This window comes from Saimiri boliviensis, chromosome 19 (genome assembly GCF_048565385.1).
Source record: "Saimiri boliviensis isolate mSaiBol1 chromosome 19, mSaiBol1.pri, whole genome shotgun sequence".
NCBI lineage: Eukaryota > Metazoa > Chordata > Mammalia > Primates > Cebidae > Saimiri > Saimiri boliviensis.
The window spans coordinates 34,322,773-34,336,564 of NC_133467.1; the positions used below are offsets into that span (position 1 = coordinate 34,322,773).

The 13,792-nt window shown below is 53.7% G+C and overlaps 1 protein-coding gene across 4 annotated transcripts in view; it reads left to right on the forward strand.

Moving 5' to 3' along the window:
• The first annotated feature begins 8,523 nt into the window (after window positions 1-8,523).
• The window catches only part of MEF2D (myocyte enhancer factor 2D), a 38,273-nt gene continuing 33,004 nt past the window's right edge, over window positions 8,524-13,792 (forward strand). For 2 of the 4 annotated variants that reach the window (XM_010348462.3, XM_010348464.3), the window contains exon 1: window positions 8,524-8,883. The gene's annotated coding sequence lies outside the window, so the exon portion shown is untranslated. The remainder of the gene's footprint in view (window positions 8,884-13,792) is intronic. The other 2 variants (XM_003937840.4, XM_010348463.3) reach the window with 1 other exon arrangement.

Below are 13,792 nucleotides of genomic sequence, written 5' to 3' on the forward strand. Positions count from 1 at the left end.
TCGAGAGATCGAGACCATCCTGGTCAACATGGTGAAACCCCGTCTCTACTAAAAGTGCAAAAAATTAGCTGGGCATGGTGGCACGTGCCTGTAATCCCAGCTACTCAGGAGGCTGAGGCAGGAGAATTCCCTGAGCCCAGGAGGCGGAGGTTGCGGTGAGCTGAGATCGCGCCATTGCACTCCAGCCTGGGTAACAAGGGCGAAACTCCGTCTCAAAAAAAAAAAAAAAAAAAAAAAAAAAGAAGCCTGAACTAGGCCGGGTGCAGTGGCTCACGCCTGTAATCCAAGCACTTTGGGAGACCGAGGTGGGTGGATCACCTGAGGTCAGGAGTTCAAGACCAGCCTGGCCATGATGGTGAAACCCCATCTTAAAAAAAAAAAAAAAAAAAGAAAAAGAAGAAAAAAAGAAGCCTGAACTAGGGAACAGGTCAGCAAAGGGACAGCTGAGAGTAAGTATGGCCAGAGTCAAGCGTGGGAAGGACAGCTCCCAGGCAGGATAGGAGCTGGAGGGATGCTGAAGTGAGGGCATGAGGGAGCTTTGGGAGAGAGGCCTGGGTTCTGCCTTCCAGCAGAGGAAGCAGCCACACAGCAGATGGAACTTTTAGGCAGGAGGCCGGACCAAGCGACCTCACCCAAACGCTGTGGTCTGCTGCTATTGCAACCTGGCGAGTCTCCCAGCTCTCCTGGGTCCCCAAGTAGGAGAGCTTTTTATAGTTCACTCCCTAACTTAGGTTTGAATAATTAAACAAGATGGACAGAAATAGCAGCCGGACAGTGAGGCAGGTTATTTTGGGGTTTTCTGGAACACAGTGCTCCTGGGTGTCACCCCACCGCTGCAGGGGGGGCGGAGCTAGCATCAAGGCTGATGGGAGATTCCTGTGGGGGAAACCCACCCACACCCCCAAGGTTCCTTGGGTTGAGGAGGTTGCTCTTAGCCAGAGGAGGGTCTCACCACTTCTTCCTCCTCCTCAAGGAAAGAGAGGGCTCTCACTGCCTTCTGATCATAGCTGTCCCCCTGGCAGGAAGTCCCTCCTGTTGTCTGTCAGGCTTTCCTACTTCAGAGATGGTGACAGATATTGCAAATCAGATCGATAAACAGCTGCAAGACAGGCTGAACAAGGACAAGGTGGCTACTGCTCCTCTGGCCAAGGAGCTGGAATCAGGTGATAGGAGGTCTTGTTCCCTCCACTATAACCACTGGGGAGCTGTGGAGGGAATGAAGGTTGGGGTGGAGAGTGGAAGCCAGAGCCAGCGACAGGAGAGGAATGGGCTGGGGGCCGGGGTAAGATGAGGCTCCAGAGAAGAAAAGCTTGAAGGTGAGTTAGTGTCTGGATGAAAAGTTCCCTCTTCCAGCTCTCTTTTAGTGTCCTCTGTCTTTGGCAGAAGCCTAGCTTGGCTTTCTTGGGACAGGGTTTCAGTAGCTAAGCTGGAGATGAGGAGAGGTCAGGAACCCCCAACCCCTGCAGGTCTTGATCACAGACCAATTCTCTGTGGCTTATTTGCATAATACAGTACTTTTGGTTCAAATGCAGAGATTAACCTCAACTCTACCTTGAGGTTCTACCACAGAGCCCTAAAACCTGGGACACAGAGGGACACAGGAGGTGGTAAAGGGGTATTTGTAATGTTTTCTTCCTTTGGATAACAACTTCGGAGCTAAGTTTGGAGGTCAAATTTCAGGGAATACTGAAATTGTTCACATATTAATTTTTTAAATTTTTATTTAAGAGATGATGTCTCACTATGTTACCCAGGCTGGTCTCAAACTCCTGGGCTCAAGAGATTCTCCTGCCTCAGCCCCTGAGAACCTGGGATGACAAATGAAAGCCTCACCCTTTCATTTTTAGAACTTTCTTTTTTTTTTTTTTTAATAGAGACCAAGTTTCACTATGTTGACCAAGCTGGTCTTGAACTCCCGGCCTCAAGTGATCCTCCCATCTTGGCTTCCCAAAGTGTTGGGATTACAAGTGTGAGCCACTGCGCCTGGCCCAGAAACTTTTTTTTTTTTTTTTTTTTTTGCTCTGTCACTCAGGCTGGAGTGCAGTGGAGCAATCTCGGCTCACTGAAACCTCCGCCTCCCAGGTTCAAGCAATTCTCTGCCTCAGTCTCCCAAGTAGCTGAATTACAGGTGCCCGCCACCATGGCTGGCTAATTTTTGTGTTTTTAGTAATGACAGGGTTCCGCTATCTTGGCCAGGCTGGTCTTGAACTAACCTGACCTTGTAATCTACCCACGTCAGCCTCCCAAAGTGCTGGGATTACAGGTGTGAACCACCACACCCAGCCCCCAAAAACATTTTTAAGGCATCAATTGTAAGCCTTTATCCCCCAGCTTGATGCTGGGAAATAAATCAAGATGGCAAGGTCCTTGTTTTCAAGAAGCTCACAATTTAGTGGGGGAGAGGGCCAGGTAAACCTACTCCCCACAATTATTGAATGCTTACTATGCAACAGGTGCCATACTAGAACTTCACAGAAATGGTTGCATTTAATTCAAACAGCAAGTCTAGGTCTAAGTAGCATTGACCCCATAGGACAGTTATTACAACTAAGATGAAGAGACTTGTCTAACGTTGTTCAACTAGTAAACAGTATTAATGGACTGGAACCCAAGTTGATATTATTCCTAGTTCTGTGCTCTTAACCACTGCTTTCACAGTCTCTAATGCATGGAAGGAAGCGACAGGTTTATTAACTGCTGTGAGTGTGCAAAAGACAGTGCGATTGTCTTTAGCTGAGCTTGTTTCTGCTATGCATGCTGGATGGAGCAATCAAGGAAAATCTAAAGGAGGTGGTTTTGCACTGGACTCAGTGGATCAGTTCATTCATTCTACAAATACTGTGCATCCACGGAGTCAACCAACCTTGGATAGTGAATATTCAGGAAAAAAATTGCATCTGTACTACTGAACATGAAGACTTTTTTTCTTGTCATTATTCCTTAAACAATACAGTATAACAACTATTTTCGTAGCCTTTACATTGTATTAGATATTATAAGTTATCTAGAGATGATTTAAAGTGTATCAGAGGTGGTGCAGAGGTCACATGCAAATGTTACATTGTATCACAGATTCAGCAGATTTTGCTGTGAGAGATGTCCTGGAACCAGTCCCCGCCAGGTAAGGAGGGAGGACTGGACTTAAATTGAGTCCCTACTAGGTGCTGCATTCATAGCACGTGGTACTATGTGGTACTAGGTAGCGACACAGAAGTGAGCAAAGTCCTTGTGCTTATGGACGTGCCGGGCAGGGATAATGGAAAAGCTGAAATTATAACTGGGTGAGTCTTAAATGCCAAGCCTCCACCTTCACAGTGGTTCTGCTCCTCCTGCTCCTGGGTTTCTCTCCCATGAGCAAATACATCCACCTACTCTGGGAAGTCCTTCTTAGGGTCTACCCTTCATTTCTTTCTCTTTTTCTTTTTTCTTTTTTTTCTTTTGAGACGGAGTCTTGCTTCGTCGCCCAGGCTGGAGTGCAGTGGCAGGATCCCTGCTCACTGCAACCTCCGCCTCTCGGCTTCAAGCGATTCTTCTGCTTCAGCCTCCTGAGTAGCTAGGACTACAGGCGCGCGCCACCACATCCAGCTAATTTTCGTATTTTTAGTAGAGATGGGGTTTCACCATATTGGACAGGCTGGTCTCGAACTCCTGACCTGGTGATCCTCCCAACTCGGCCTCCCAAAGTGCTGGGATTACAGGCGTGAGTCACTGCGCCCGGCTCTACCCTGCATTTCTTTATGCTCTAAGACACTTCCCCACATCCCATTTCATTCCCCCCAGGCCAAGTCTCACAGCCGAAATCTGGCAGGCCGCGAGCGTCTGTCCCTTTAAGTCTACCTTCTTCCCCCCACGTGCCGTCTGGTTGGGCTGGCGACGCTGACGCACGCGTGACGTCAATGGCAGCTGGTGGAGTCTGGGCACGAGGAGCGAAGTTGGGCTGGGGGTGGGGGGGAGGCGAGAGAGAAGGCGGTTAATTTGCATTTAAAGGAGCCACTCCTTGGTTAGCAATCAGGGCCTTAAAGAAATGTGTATTCGGCAAACTTTCGGTCCTGGGTTATGGGACAAGAAAAAGGCGTGGTACAGCTGAAGTCAGCGGCGACTGTAGTTTGCTGGGACAATTATGTCCTTCCGCGGAAAGGGGGAAATAGTCCGTCGGTGCCCCGGCTGGGAGCACGTGACCGGGAGGGGGCGGATGTGGGGGGGGCACCAGAGAAGAAGGGAGGAGCTGGGGAGACGACTGTCAGGCTGTGTTTCAGCTGCCCCCACCCCCACATCCTGCCCACCCTCCTGCAGCTGCCACCACATCCTGCCCAGCCGGGGGCAGGGAGCTTCTGTGGGGGTGATGCACTGACCGAGGACCCGGCTTTGGCACCCCCTCCCTGCCACCTTTCAGCTCCAAGGTGGACTGTCTGCCCTTTGCCCCACGCACCCTAGCCCTGAGCTTGGGGCACAACTCTGCATGTACAGCCTGACACCTTTCTGCCTGACTCTGGCCTAACCTAAAGTGTGACTTGTGCGGGGTGGTGGTGCAGGCCAGGCCACAGCCCCATCCTCGGGCTCGCACAGTTATCAACGGACAAATGAGATGTTCAAAAAAAGTTTGTATAATCTGAACTCAGGAACGTAGCTGCACACACACATGCACACACAAACACAGATTCATGTTAACACGTTTGCTGAGCGCATTCTTTGCCAGGTCCTGCCAGGCCTTCACCCAAAGTGGAGTTAGATTGCTGCCCTCAAGAGGCCCAGGATCTGGTGAGGAATGCGTACAGAGGAGGCAGATACACACAGTAGAGTGCACTGTACAAGCAGGTGCAGGATAATACACTAGTCCACACAGAGCATGTATACACAGAACCACTGTACACCCGCTGATGGTCTTTCCTCTCACAAGACACTGTGGCAGATGTGGGGAGGGACTGCTGGGATCACTTGAAAACTGGGGGGAAAATGATCAGCTCAATGGAAGGGATGAGGTGGATGGACCAGGGGGCTGGAGGTTGTCCAGATGGCTGTGGGGAAGGTGAGAGGGGCCAACCAAGCAGCCAGACAGATCAGAGGCTAGACCAGCAGTAATGGCTTCCCAGGGCGATGGGACAGGCAGGCAGAGAAATGGCCCTTGGGACATGAGGATGAGGAAGACTTTTACAAATGAAGTTGGATTAGGGGTGCTAGGGAAGGGGCCAACCAAAGGAGACGTCGATGCTCCTTTGCCAATATAAACTTAATGAAGATGATATGGTGGAGAGGAGTTTACACACAGTTTTAAAAGACTTCAATGAGCATGTAAGTGTTTGATTCCTAGAGGATTTTATAGCAGCTTTGGGCTATTAGGTAACTTTTCTCTAGGAAAGATGGATGGGTAGCCAGAGTGGGAGGAGGAAAAATGAGATCTAGGCATCTGAATTGGCTCAGGTATTTTCCACCCAGAAGATTCTGGAATGGGAAATCCAGGGGCCAGAAGAAAAAGATTTAATGAGTCACATTCAGGAAGTCCTTATTTTGATCTAACTTCCAGCGACATTACTCCCTAGACCTTTTCTTACCCCTCCATGGGAATTAAGGCCCCATGTTTGTTACTTTTGCTCTCTCATTTAGTTTTCTCTATATTATAAATTCTATCCCACTTGCAGTGTCTGCCTTTCCTACTCTGTTCTCTAGGGAATTATGTCAGCATCTTGGGGGGTCCAGCACATTGCATCTCACCCACTGAGCTCTTCCCTCCCTTCCCTTTTCCCTCCTGCTCCTAGCCCTTTAAAACTCTCCCCAGGTGACTCACCTTCTTTCCTCATTCCTTTGTCAAGGACCCAACATTCCAAGACTGGAGGATCAATCAGCCAATCATAGCCCTGGCAAGACTGCCTCAGGCGTGAGATTGGCTGCGGCTGTGGTTGGCGGGAGGCTCACCAGCCTGATACAAAGGATGTTGGGGAGGGGGTTTCTGGGAATCGGCCCTGGGGAAGAATTGTTCTGGGTTTGGTTAGTTTTGGGAGAGACTCCTTAAAGTAGAGCTGGAGCCAGAGGGTTCTTCAGCTTGAGAGCCTCGAAACTGGAGGTGGCCAAGAACCCAGCTCTCTTGGTCTCCTGGGGGCTTGGCTGACCCCTGCCCACTTTCTTTTTTGTTTGGTTTTCATTTTTTTCTATGATCTGGGACCCAGTGGGTCTGAAGGCTGAGTTCCCAGGCCTGATCCTAAGAAGCCTTTCAGCAGCCTTGGATCTCTTCAGTCTCAACATTCTGCTTTCCCGACGTCGGAAACAGCCGGAAAATAAACACCCTGATGACTAAACGGTTTCTCCAGCTAGAGCCTAGGGAAGCACTAAAAATAGAGGCCACAAGTGAGGGGAGGTTCCCCACTTGAGGGGGGTTGGCACTTTCCCATCCTGCTACTGCCACAGCCTCAAGCCTGGCACAAGGCTCTGTTCTTCTCCGTCCTTGGGGGAAGAGGCAGATGGGCTCCCCCTGCCTACCCTGAAGTCTTTTGGGCAAGCAAGCCCTACCTGGCGGGGGTAATTCACATCTTCTGGTGTTGGGGGCCCAGCCTTCCAGATCCAATGAGGAACTGAGAAGCTATATTTGGGGACAAAGTGGGACACTGTTTCCTGAAAGGGGGGGGTCAGGTAGAAGGGTTGGAAACTGAGGCCAAGGAAAAAGGAGCCTGCTGGTTTCCTGTCTTGGGACACACAAGATAAGTCTCCAACCTATTTGCAGAACAATTCCACTGAACTCACCTCCTTTGAGGCTTGCATGGACTAATGGGGGCCTAGAGGGTTATTTGCAGACCAGCCCTTGGCCCAACGGTCTGGTTTGAGTTTTTTATACAGCATCGGACACTGTACTAAGCAATCTTCTTAGAAGAACTAATTTAATCTTCACACTAAATTTCTGAGTTAGCTACTATTATCACTATCTCTAGTCTACCCATGAGGACCATGAGGTAGGGGAAAGTTAAATAATGTGCCTGTGTTCACAGTTAATGAATGGTGGAGTGAGGATCTGAACCACGGCAGCTCGACTGTAAAGTTGACATTTCTAACCACCACGACACGTTGCCTTTCTCTATATATTGGAGTCTCCAGCACTAACTCAGAATTGGGTCTTTGTCCGGTAAATCACACCCAGCCAGACAGAAATCAGGGTGTGTCCGGGCGCGGTGGCTCACGCCTGTAATGCTAGCACTTTGGGAGGCTGAAGTGGGCAGATTGCCTGAGCTCAGGAGTTCGAGATCAGCCTGGGTACACAGTGAAGCCCCGTCTCTACTAAAATACAAAAAAAATTAGCCGGGCGTGGCGGCGTGCGCCTGTAATCCCAGCTACTCCGGAGGCTGAGGCAGGAGAATCGCTTGAATCCGGGAGGCGGAAGTTGCAGTGAGCCGAGATCGCGCGACTGCACTCCAGCCTGGCGACAGAGAGAGCAGAGTGAGACTCCGACTCCTCCCCCACCCCCCAAAAAAAAGAAAGAAAAGAAAGAAGAAATCAGGGTGTGTGAAGAACTGAGTGCCCTTCTGTTCTGCAAGGTTCTTTGAGATCTAAGCCAGGTGCCATCTCCCAGCTTTACGCTCCTGGGAGAAAGCAGCAGGACTTGGAAGTAACAGGGATGGTGAAGGGAAGCCTGACGGGTCTGTTGTCCAGTAGGCATGGCACCCACACTCCTGTTGTGGGGCACGTAAAGATTCACCACACCCTGGAGCAGCCAGGAATTTAAAAATAAAAAATTTTAAAGAGCTACGACTGCTTCTTTAATAAGACATTTCTGGGTGTTTCCAGTGAGGTGGAAGGTGGGGGAGGAATTAGGGTCCCGCCCCTTTAAATTGCCCCCTCGGCAGTAAGTGCTGTGGGGCCCCGCAAGCACTGGAGATTAGGTCACCCAAGAACTATGAGCTGTCGCTTTAAATTGCTGGGCGTCTGCCGAGCCGGGCCCTGGGACGGGAGGGGGCCTGTCACAGGTAGAGGGAGCAACTGAGCTCCCTAGGTAACCCCCCCAAGAACGTCGCCTTTAAGTGGGGCTTTGTCACACACCAAGTGGGGGAGATGGGAGCTTTTCACCACTTCCAGTCTCCCCCTAATTTATCTACTTAGACTCCCACCTCCCAACTCTCCCGGGGCGCGGGGCCGCGAGGAGGTGCCGAGGTGTCGCGTGTTGAGAGTGTGCGTGCACCTCGCACGGCCTCCCCGGAAAGGCTCTCCTGGCGCGCCCGGTGGCAGCAGCGCCAAGCGGGCGGGCGGCCGGCGTGCTCCGAGGGGCTCCGTGGGAGCGGATCGATCCCTTTAAAGGCCTCTGGGTCTCGCCTTCCTACTTTGCCTCGCTCCGTCCCTTCCTCCCTCCTTCCCGGCAGGCGGAGGGATCCGCGGCTCCCAGCGCCGCAGCCTAGCTTCGGAGGGCGGCGGGGCGGGGGCCGACCTGGCCCGGCCCGGCCAGCCCAGGAGAAGCGAGGGGCGGGGCCGCGTCCTCGGGACCGCCCCAGCCCCGGCTCCGCCCCGCCACCCCCACGGGTGCCTCCCATTGGCCCCAACGCCTGTCCGTCACCCCGTTTCCCCCACCCCTCAAGCTAGGCTGAGCTGTGCCTACGTCGGCCTCGACTCCCGGGGGCTGGAGGAGTTACCTTTGGAGCCCGAAAGGAGGAAGGAAGCAAAATATCAACAACAGCCGAGGCGGCTCGGGCGCTCGGCCCCGGTTCCCCGCTTGCCAGCCGCCCGCTGCTGGCCCCCGCGCCCACGACGGGGGCCCAGGCCCCCCGGCGCCGCCCAGGGCCCGCGCGGACGCCGGCCTCATTATCATTCCCCCAGCCGGGAGCTGCGGCTTCTCGGTGTTGAAGATCCCCGGACCAGGGGCGAGGGCTGCCTGCTCTTTGCCGTGACAACCCCTTTTCCCCAGCCGGACTGGTGAGTAGAGAAAAATAACGCGCCTGCCACTTTAAGAGGCCCCCTCCCCCACCCGGTCCAGGGGTTGGGGTGGAGGGTGGTCTAGACCGTCCCCCTGAGGGGTGGGATGGGGCAGCCCCCCGGCCGGGAGGAACTCGCGGAGCGGGCCGCGTTTTCGTGCGGCGTTGGCGGGGATTACCTAGGGGATTGTTTGTGTCAGGGAGTCGGCCGTGGGGGACAAGTGGAGTGGGCTGCAGTTCCCTTGGGTGTTGGGAGTACGGGGTGGGGACGGTCGGATTGGGGGCGCGCCCGCCTGTCCGTGTAGGGGGGTTACGACGGCCTCCGAGTGGTCTGGGATGGGGCGCCATCCTCAGAGGGGGTCTCCGGTGACAGCCGGGAGCGACTGACATTTTAACAGCCGGCCCTCCCTCCCTCTCCCTGCTCTCGCCGCCTGTTCCCTCCTCCTTGGCCCGAAATGGTGCAGAAGGGGGCCTGGGAGGGCGGCGGGAGGGTGGAGGCGGGGGGAGCCGCAGCTGTTTGGGAAGCGGGGGAGGGAGGGGGGATGTTGTTCAGATGACACCGGGGTGGTGGGTTGGGGTGTGTGAGTGTGTGTGTCTCCGGGGCCCGTGTTTGCCGGGTGCCTGTGGAGTTGGGACGCGGAGTCACCACGAGGTGGGCACTCAGGACCCTTCTCTGGGACCTCCTAGCCCCAATTCGGAGACCCCTGATGTGGTTTGTCAGCAACCCCAGCTGGAGAACTCCCTGGCCAGAAGTTTGCAGCTGTTCAACATCTGGGCAAGAGTTCTCTAGTCCCTCTCTCCACCTATGGCAGGCGGAGCTGGGCTCCGAGCAGGGGTCTAGGGAGTTTTGGGGGGCTTTTGGGAGGGTGGGCCAAGGAGACCAAGATTCATTTAGTCTCCCACTCCCAATACCAGCCTCTCTTCTACCAGGTTAGGGTCTTAGGGGGATGGGGGAAAAGGGGTCCCCTCCCTCTAGTGAATCACGCTGTCCTCTCAGCAGTCTTCTGAGGGCTCCCCCTGAAAGGAAAGCACTCTAGGAGCCACCGACCGGGTTATTCCAGGTTTGCCCTTCTGAGTGGGAGCCTCCCTCTGCCTCCCCTTACTTGGTACATTGTTGATGAGTTGGGGGAGGGTATGGCAGGTGGGGGGGGGGAATCCTGTGTCCCTCTTTGCTGTGCCCAACCCCCATCTGAGTTTTCCTCAGAGACCTGGTTTCTTTGCTTTGGGGTGAGGGTGGCCCTTATCCACTCTTCCTTCTGTCCCTTCAGTGGGTCTCCGCAGCAATTCAGGGTCCAGCCTAGACTATGGGAAGTTTGCCGTCTGGGGCGGTGACCTTGGGCTGCTCTGGCCTGGAGATAGGAGGGGAGCGCAGGTCAGCCAGAGATTGGGTGTTTTGGCGTTTGGGAGCTGTCCACCTCCCACTCCTCTCCCAGCCCCAACAGGAAGGTCTCAGTAGCAGAGGAGAGCGTTGAAAAGGCACATGTCTGTGTTCACAGATGTCCACCCGCTTGTGGCCGAGGGGTCACACCCGCCCCAGGACTTAGTCTGGCTGTCCCAGCTCCCACGGCCCTGCCTGGGAATGAATTTCCTTCCTGTGGTTTCCCAGTGTGTTGGGCAGGAGATGGGGGTGGGGTGGGACCATTGTGGGAGTGGCTGAGAACCTATTTATATGGAGTGATTGGGGGACACTGGAGCTTATAGGGAGCGCCTTCCCCACTTGCCCCAGCATAGGCATTTGGGTCCCTGGGTCTCAGTGATTATATTCTCTTTGTTGTAACTCCACTGCCCCCACCAGCACAGCCTGTATGTTTGCGTATGTGTGTATATGCATGTGTGTGCATGTACATTTGTAAAGGGAGGGGTCTCTGGTCTCTCTGGGTGGAAGGGAGGAGCTTTTACTCACTCCTGCAGGGACCAAAGAGGTTGAGTTTTTTACCTGAGATCACACAGCAAATCTGTGTCAGAGCTTTCATCTTTGCACTCTTTCAGGCATAACTTCATAGCAGGGGGAGATTCTAGGAAGGGAGACATACAGTCCCTGTTCATGGAAGCCCCAGTCCAAGGGGAGAGGCAGGAGCCAGAGAGCATCATGATCCTTGTGTTGGGGGATGGGCGTGGGGGATTGGCTAGAGCTTCTGTCTGCTGTACTCAGTGCCTGAAAGAGTGGCGGAGGATTTGGAAGGGTGGCGGGTGCCGTCCATGTCCACCCACTCTGTGCTTGGTGCCCCTGGGCTGGAGGGCCTGGGCATTGTGGCTCTGCCCACTTGGCTCCTGGCTGTTCTCATAGGCTGGGAGATATGATAGTCTTTCTGGCTGGTGTTACATAATCTCTCTGTAGCAGGGTTTTTTTTTTTTTTTTCTTTTTTTAAAAATTTTTCCTGGGTCTTTCCTGGGCGATGTGATGGGGAAGAGAAGGCAGAAGGAGACTCCTCAGGTTGAGGGGCTAAAGGATCAGTAGCAAGGAAGCTTGGGGTGGGGGGGTGCCTTGGCCCCTGAGGCCTTGGGGATAGGCCCTCATTGATTATGGCCCAACCCTTCCTACCCTCCTCTTCTGACTGTGCCCTCAGAAGGTCCCTCTGCTGTGGGTGTCCCTGGCTTTTATGCCCCCAGAGAGGCCTGGACCTCTGCCCATTTTGTCAACCTTCTCTTCCTGGCCAGCTGGGACCCCTGCCCTCCCTGGTTGGCACTGGATCCCAAGTCTCAGTGCTTACCCTGGCCTGGTGTGGGCCCTTGTTGGACACTTTGCCACTCACCTGAATACTTCTATGGGGACAAGGGAAGTCCAGGAGCAAATGGGTGGGTCCAGCATTTCCCTAGTTGTATTTAAGCCAGGCCCCCTGCTTCTTTGCCCCTCTAGTCCAGAGGATGGTGGCCTTACTGGAAAAGAGGACTTGAGGGGGCATAGGTAATACAAGCCTTGACCTCTTGGGCACAGGTCATTGTTGGTGTTCATCCAGGTTCTAAAAGTGAGCATGAGGATCTGATAGGAGCCTCGAACCCATCAAGGGTCAGGTTCTGAGTCTCATGGCACTGTGAGGGTGGGATTCTCCCCATCCCGTGGAACCGTGGCTGGGACTCTTGAGACTCTCAGGCCAGCTGGTTTGAGGCAACTATCTTTTTTTTTATGGGGAAGGAGGAGACAGTGGCAGGCCAGTACAGCCTCAGCATCACTGTAATCGCTGGTGGCTTTATGAGCCAGTCATGGGGCCAGAGTTCGGCCAACTGTCTGTCCTTCTGTCCCAGTTTGGTGACTTACTCATGGGGGGAGGGGCGGTTAGGTACTAGAAGCTGTGCTCTAGAAGCTGGATGTCTGACTGTGTTATGGTTGATGTCGCTCTGTCTATCCATGATCACAGCGGGTAGGATGGAGCTTAGACTTCAGGAAGAACTTCCCAGTGGGGAAGCTGTGGGGAAAGAGAAATAGCTCTAATTTGGCCTAGGAAAGGAGGGGGACTCAAAGCACTTTCTTTTCCAGTGGCTCTCCCAAAAGGCCTTGACCTTTGGCCTAGTGGGGTCAGTGCTGTTTGGATCCTGGAATATTTATTTTCTTTTTTCCCCTCCTGCCTGGGGCTGACAGTATTCTGAGGCATTTGCCCTGGAGCTGTGTGAAAGCTAGCCATTCAGCTCCTTTCCCCAGTAGTGGGAGCTAGATGGGGTCCTGTGTAGACAGGCATGCCCAATGCACTTGGCAGGTCCACAGCATTTAGTGGTACACATGCAAGAAGGTGTGCAGCGCATACACACGGGTGTGTAGACACCCACAGAGCAGCTGCTGCACTGCGGGAGGTGGGGGGGGTAGTGAATGGCAAAGATGATTAAAGGATTGGAGAGCTGGGATGGGGTTGAGGGGACTGGAGGCAAGAAGGCGAAGGGCATAGCAAGAACTTTGAAGAGAGGAGGGCTGACTAGAGCAGGAGGGATTAAGGTTAGACCACAGATGGGCAGGCAGAGCCCTGTCTGCAAAATAAAGAGCATGGCTTGTGAGTCAGGAGCCTTGGCTGACTTCCATCCCTGCCCCTTTCCCCTCCTACACATGCCCCTCTCTGTGGTCCTCGCACAGCCTGCCTCTGCCCCTCACACTGACCGTATGTCCTGGGGTAAGTCACTCCTCACGGGCCCCAGCTTTTCAATGTACAGAGTTTCGCCTTTCGGTGATTAACACCTGGGTGTTTTGGTGGTTTGTCCCTGGTCTCTTTTGCCCTCCCCACTCAGGCATCAAGGCTGCATCTAAGCCTTCGGGCGTTTGGGGGTAGATCCTTGGCCTAAGTGATCCGGAAGGTCCTCTTCATCTGACATTTTCCTTTTCCTGAGGCTGCGACTACAAGCCTCTCTTTTCTGAGAGCCAAGTCATGCTTCTGATTAGTCCTGGCTAGCGTGGAGACAGGGGAATGCGTTCATTGATTCTGCACAGGACCCTGATAGCCAAGGGGGCGGGAGGCACCTGTGCCTGTCTGACTTCTCTTCTTTCTGCTGTAGGCTGGGAGGGGAGGGACATGTCCAGAGCTCTGGCCTGTTGCTGGCCACACCCAGGCGGGACCATATTTACTCATTTAAACTTACCCTCCCAGGAGGCTCTGGGCTCTAGGCCTGGTCACTGACCTTGGCTTGGTGCCTCTGGCTGGGTGCTCTGGCCACTCTCCTAGGAGTTGGGCAGATCAGGAAACCATATAGAGGGAGCTCTTTTTCTGTTTGCCCCCTGATCGAGGGAGCTTTACCCTCAGCATTACTCAATTTGCCCAAGTTTCCAGTATACTTCGTAGGCCAAAAACCAAAGCTTTTTTAGTTGTGTTTTTTTTTGAGGCAGGGTCTTGCTCTCTTGCCCAGGCTACAGTGCAGTGATGCCATTATGGCTCACTGCAGCCTCCCATTCAAGTGACCCTCCTGCTGTAGCCTTCCAGGTAGCTGGGACT